The sequence below is a fragment of the Uranotaenia lowii genome, unplaced genomic scaffold (assembly GCF_029784155.1).
Source record: "Uranotaenia lowii strain MFRU-FL unplaced genomic scaffold, ASM2978415v1 HiC_scaffold_446, whole genome shotgun sequence".
Taxonomy (NCBI): domain Eukaryota; kingdom Metazoa; phylum Arthropoda; class Insecta; order Diptera; family Culicidae; genus Uranotaenia; species Uranotaenia lowii.
In genome coordinates this window covers 25,856-32,000 of record NW_026598363.1, presented here as the reverse complement: position 1 = coordinate 32,000, position 6,145 = coordinate 25,856, and the positions used below count along the sequence as shown (strand labels likewise).

The window sequence follows — 6,145 nt, the reverse complement described above, 5'->3', positions numbered from 1 at the left end:
GGAATAAAAACCACCAATTCAATTGAGTTCTGAATCATTCGGGCAGGTGAATCATCAAAATTTCATCTGTATCATTCCGCATGGCACCAATTGGCTGTTGGGGAACATTCAGTGGTCCAAAATAGAACGGAGCGGTAGATTCAAACATCCATACATAGATACGTAGGCTAAGGTGGGAACTTTGTAAGGGAGCAAAAATTGCATTACAAATTCCAACAGCGAACGATTTTTCTCTTGGAAGACCGCAGTTACATGACGAGGGAGTAAAAGAAGCAAAAAAATCAAATCTCGATGCGATGAATGACCGCCAAACTTAATTATAACAGGATTAATCGGGGAATTAGGTTTGATGAGTTCTACACTTCTTTTTTTCTGTTTGATAGACCAGAGAAAGTTTTTGCGAATCATACACAAGTCCTTGACAGATGAATTGTACAGGAGAAGAACAATTTTTTAAAAAGCCTTTATTTTAAAAACTTTTGTCTAATGAATTTAAATCATTTGTACGATTTAGTCTATCACCTTTAGTTTCGGTGATCTGGCGTTTGAAAAATTTAAAATGGATATCAGTTTTTAGTAAAATCAACCATTAACTCCTTTCAATCATTAGGATTTTGCTAAGCGATTCTAGTTTCAGGAATACAACGCTTAAAAAAAGAACACAAACACATCGGTTTCATTGAGATGTTTCTTCATGCTTATTTTCAATCTTGCATACTTAACGAATCGTTTATACCAAACTTTCATAGTAAAATTTGAAAATGTAGACTGATAAATAAAGACCTAAAAACGATCAACAACAAACGTTCAAAACGCAATTAAATGCGCAATAAGGTTTCGAATTGATTTTTTCATCGTTCTCTTTCTGTACCTATGTCATTTTATGGTTCGTGTCACCATTTGTCGGATACAAACAGATGAATAAAAAGATATGTACAGATAAAGATGGGCGGACGGACATACATATGACATATGGGCGTACCATCCACGTGATGGGGTTGGCATCAGTCGTCCTGTCCTGTCAGCCCGCCGTGTTGTGAGGTCATGTGTACATTGTACCAGTACATACAGACATACGTGATGACTACCCCCCCCCCCTCCTCCCCCTATGCGTGGGTGTTTTTTCACAAGGTTGCGGTCAAGGACAGGACAGGAGATAAAATCGAATCAAACTTTTCGTCGTTATTGTTGTTGCTGCAACGGACTGGTTAGTAATGAATTTCCGTTTTCAATTAGGCATTTTGCCGGTGTGGAGGATTGATTCTGTTGACATAGCATATTAAATTGCTGATCGATTTCGTTTATGGAGGTTTTCTTTGAAATTGAATCATAACAAAGCTACTGCAGGTAGAGGACAGTTTGTTGGTTCTAATGGTGTTTTCTGAGAGGTTTAGCCGAAGAGTAAATATCGTATACCTAAGTCGTTAAAGCTTTTAAAGTCTACATAAAAGTGTGTATTTAATGTGCAATATATTGAAATTATTGTCTGGTAATCATCCTTTACAACCCTGAGCCCTCGACACCATTAACAAGTGACTAGTTTTGTTCTTGAATATATTGACGGAAATGAAGAAAGTTTAACAATAAAGACCGGCTGCACGATTTTGGATTTCTTCTCGACATGGCTCAGCATCAAAGCCTCCGACAAAAAGTCATAAGATTTTCTTGAATCAGTTTTAGCAAGCCTCTAAAAGTGGTATCGAAATTCAATTTAAAAAATCATGGAATCTGTATAAATTTATTAGAATCAGGAATGTAACTGTAACTTTGTCGAAGCTTGTATTAAAATCTGTGAAATTATGGATTTTTCTGTGATTAATGTAATGTAATGTAATTGTTTATTGTTGTTTATTGTTTATAAAAAAAAAAGACCATCTGATGTAGATGTCTTAGGGGCTGTTCACTAATTACGTAAGCACATATGGGGGGGGGAGGGTTCACATTTGCTTACGATCTCTTACTAGGGGGGTAGGGGGGGTTTCCAAAAATCTTACGTAAGAAATATAACAGCCACAGCCATACAAAACCATATTACTCAGGTCTTATTTTACTCACTACCTATTTGATGTTATGTTATTTATCTTTTAATGTCTTTGAATTAATAAAAACAAATTACAGGTTCTATAAAATTTATAGAGAATCAATTATCAACTTAACTAAAAACACTAAATCACATTATTGAAAAAGATAGTCGCTTTCCGCTTTTCATCATAACAATCTTCTCAATAGAGAAATTTATAGAAACAACAAGGAAAATAACGCGTTGTGACACCACGACTTGAATCCATCATATTTCGAAAATGACTTCATTCATAAAAAATCTTTAAAAATCAATATAAGGCGCTTTAAATAATGAATTTCTAGACAGTTTTTTTCAGGGAAAGACACTACCAATTCTATATTTTACAAAAGATTTACCAAACAAATCCTAAAACTTTATCGCTTACCATTGAATGAGTCTGATTTTTAGGTTAGTTGACAACGTGATTGCCGTTAAACATTTTTGCTCCAATTCTAGTAGTATAGAATGATATTTATGATTTTCAGGTAAAAAACATAACAATTTTTTAGGGTACATTGTGCTTACCTGATCTCTCTTTTTGAAATCGGAATTTAAATTTTATATTGTTATTCGATTGTGGAAATTTATTGAAAATTATTGTTACCCCAAACATGTCATGAATAATGATTTCTTTAATCGTTTATGACATTTCATCTGTTGCTTTGTATAGATTGTGCTTTTCAAATTCAGTTTTTTTAAATTTTACTTAAAAAGTGCTTTGCTTTGAAGTATGTATGTCACATTTTTAATATTTTCAAGCTATTTTTGAAAAAAACGTGTCAATTTCTCTACCACGAGTGCCATAATGCTGGTAAAGTGCCAAAGATAAAACCTAAAAAAAAGTGTCAATTTCTCAAAGAATAAAAAACGTAAGATCTTACTACACAGAAAAAATTATTTTCTGTAAAATTACGGCAAATATCCTGTAACAAAAAGGAGCAGGACATTTACCGCAATTTTACAGGTCTAAAAAAGGTCACATGACACTTAATTTTCAAGTGACAAAAATTTTTACAGCTTGCTTCAAAATTGCAGGCTGCTTTAAAATTACAGGCTTCATTCAGATTACGGGCTGTTTTTAGATTACATGTTGCTTTCAAATCACAGGTTTTCAAATTACAAGCTCCTCCAAAATAACAGGCTACTTCAAAATTACAGTGCTGTAATATTGTATTTCCTGTACTAGCACAGCGTTTAGCGTTTTTTTATTTAAAAAATATATTGGAAATTTCAAAAACCTCGGATTAGAAATAAAAACACAAAATGTAAGATAAACTGTTTTTATTCATGTTAGTTATAGTTGATTTGCTACGAAACATAAACAAAATTATGCATGCTTATGCTGCTTACAGCAGTAACCAACGAATTCAAGTTGAACTCGCTATTGCAGTATTAAAAAAATATTAATTAAACATATGAACATGCTCATAAAATATCTTCATCGGAGGATGCTTTAGGATCGTGAGCAGACAATTCGGCAATGATTCTACACTTAGAAGCAAAACTCAAATATTAGGAATTTAATAATTACAAAAATCTATAAAATTGAAAACAATTTTTTTGGTTAATCAAAGGCATACTAAATTTGAAAAATTTGATCAAGTGGTTTTTGAGATTAAGAATAACTCATTTCCAGCTGAGATATTTTTGCGGTCCTTAACGTGTTAAGATATGAAGAATCGATTGAAACTTAACTCAGAGTCGATGACTATGGTAATTATCTCCCTCTGAGTCCGAAGGACTCAATTGACGAATTTAAATCTATTTACATTCTCTAAATCATCATGTTTTCATCTAATTTGTTATTTTTAAACGCCTTTGGATAATATGGTAATTAGCGAAAGAGGAAAAGTTTCCTATTTCGTAAACAAACTATAAAAGTATACATAAAGGCGCTTAAATTTGCTAACTGTACGTCGGTCAAAAAAGTAGCGTAGTCTAAATACAGGATCTAAATTCTAGTTCGTTTTAGGAGACGGTTGTGAAATCATGAAAAAAAAATTCTCTACGTATTTCTTCTACAATATCATCCACATGACAATGTAACTGTAACAGGTGTCACGGGTACTTGAAGATAGTTCGTAGAACAATTTCTGAATATTTATCCTTTGAAACGGATCCTATTTGTCGATTCTTTTAAACAAATCTTTAGTGGCTACTAAGTGGGTTATTCTGCAACAACCTATTTAAATGATGTTGTTCAAAAACGATGACATTAAGCAACTGATGTTCTAGTTTCATTGCTGCAACTATTCGTGAGTTTCTCATATTGTTAAGCTTTGAGTCTTAGTTTGTTCCTGTAATAAGAAAAATGAATTAGTTCTTTTCACTGAAAAAAAAAAATAAATAAACGCTTACCTTCGTCGTTTTTTCTTTCGCTACAACTACGCTTTTCTAAGCCAACGGATGTGGTCGCCAGCCGAATAATCATTGAAAAATTTTTCTGTGCCGGATGTTATTTTTAAATGGCTTTCGCTTTCAGAATTCAGTACATTCAGATTTCGTGATTTTGTTCCAAGTGCCTATTGTAGTCAACATATGAGACGTACAGAAACGTTCACGCAAACAGCTTTTTGTCCCGATGATGCAGCAAAGCTGCAACTTTTTCGAGGAGCTCCAAAACAAACCGTCCATATCGATGGTTCGAACCGGCTTTTCCATCACCATCGTGTCGGTCTCGTCGACCAAGCTTTTGGCGATGAGGACCGGTTTCTTGGACTTTTAGGCGTTGTAAGCGGACACACATTCCTCCATCAGTTTCGCTGCCTCTGCGCTTTTCTTCGTCCTTCGATCGTAACAGATCGACATTGTCATCATCGTCTGTGGCAACGAATACCGTGTGTTTTCCACCGGCAATATGTGGCCTGTCTTCCTCAAATTCTACGCTCCTGGCTGCTGAACGGTGCAATGTGACGGTACCAGCGCTGAGCGAGGACGTTATTCCCAGCCGGAGCTTCACCGAAAGCGTCAAACATCGACAAATCGGCCTCTATATCTCAATGAAACTGTGGTCAGCGAGAAATTTGTCCACTTCCTCCAGCCTATTGGGAGTTTTGTGCGCCGGGGGTCATTTGAATGTTTGGATGCGACTGCAAGAAAAAACTCGGAAGAACTAAACAAGATCTACAGGAACACATAGGAGAATGGAGCACGAGGATTTTTGAGCAGTAGTTGATCGGAACTTAAACAAATGGTGCTGCATCTCAGTATCAGCGATTTCATCCGAGCTTCGGATTACACATCAACCGCGGTTTGATAAGCTGTAGGGATATTTTTGAAAGTATAGGTATAGGTAATTTTGGCGATTTTGATTGATTACTTACGGTTTGTATAATCGTGGCCCGGATTGATAAATAAATTTAATGCTTTCCGCGGGAGCTGCGGCCGTTTTCCTTTTGGTCGTTAATTGTTAATTGACACATCTAGATTTGGGATAAAGAAAATTGTGAGAAAAAATGGAGAACTATAGCTAAAATAACCGTGTACTTACATTTTTTTAAAAGATCCAGAAATGATTCCGAACGTTCCGACCAAATGAAAGTTTTGTTTCTTCTTCGCCTCATCGTGAGCTGAGACAGTTGTGTTTACATTTTGCATGGTGTGGTGCGGAGTGGCAGTTGGGTTGGGATGTTCATAATTTAGTGATCTCGCTTACTTGATTTTACATTCCAAAAGATTTATATTTACTTCAAGGCTCAACTTCAGTACAAATACTTTCAAATTTAAATCCGAAAATATGTAAAACTATGTCTTTTAAAATTTATCTATCACTGGATTGACTGTAGTGAGTGTGTGAGAGTACATATTTATTCATTTCCTACAAATCCATCCCACAAACCGAATTGAAGTTGTAGTCTTTTAGGAAATTTCTTTAAAAGTAATATTTCACTGAGATTCAATTCAATTAAAGAGAAATCGAATCAGCGACGGAAAGTTATTTTGGTTGTTGCAAAAAGTCGAAGGTGACTTGTAACGTGTGGATTGATAAAAGAATATAAAATGAAAAATGGGAACTTACGAATAATCAACGATGGCTGATAACGATGCGAATTATTTACACATGCACTTCCTGTGGATTTGTGG

General features: G+C 34.9%; 1 long non-coding RNA gene across 1 annotated transcript; it reads right to left on the bottom strand.

Moving 5' to 3' along the window:
• Positions 1 to 4,314: 4,314 nt before the first annotated feature.
• On the bottom strand, positions 4,315 to 5,675 carry LOC129760112 (uncharacterized). The gene is made up of 4 exons (XR_008740300.1): positions 5,553 to 5,675; positions 5,386 to 5,484; positions 4,421 to 5,322; positions 4,315 to 4,359 (listed from the first exon to the last, which is right to left on the bottom strand). It is a non-coding gene; the product is annotated as an uncharacterized LOC129760112 (long non-coding RNA).
• Positions 5,676 to 6,145: the final 470 nt, after the last annotated feature.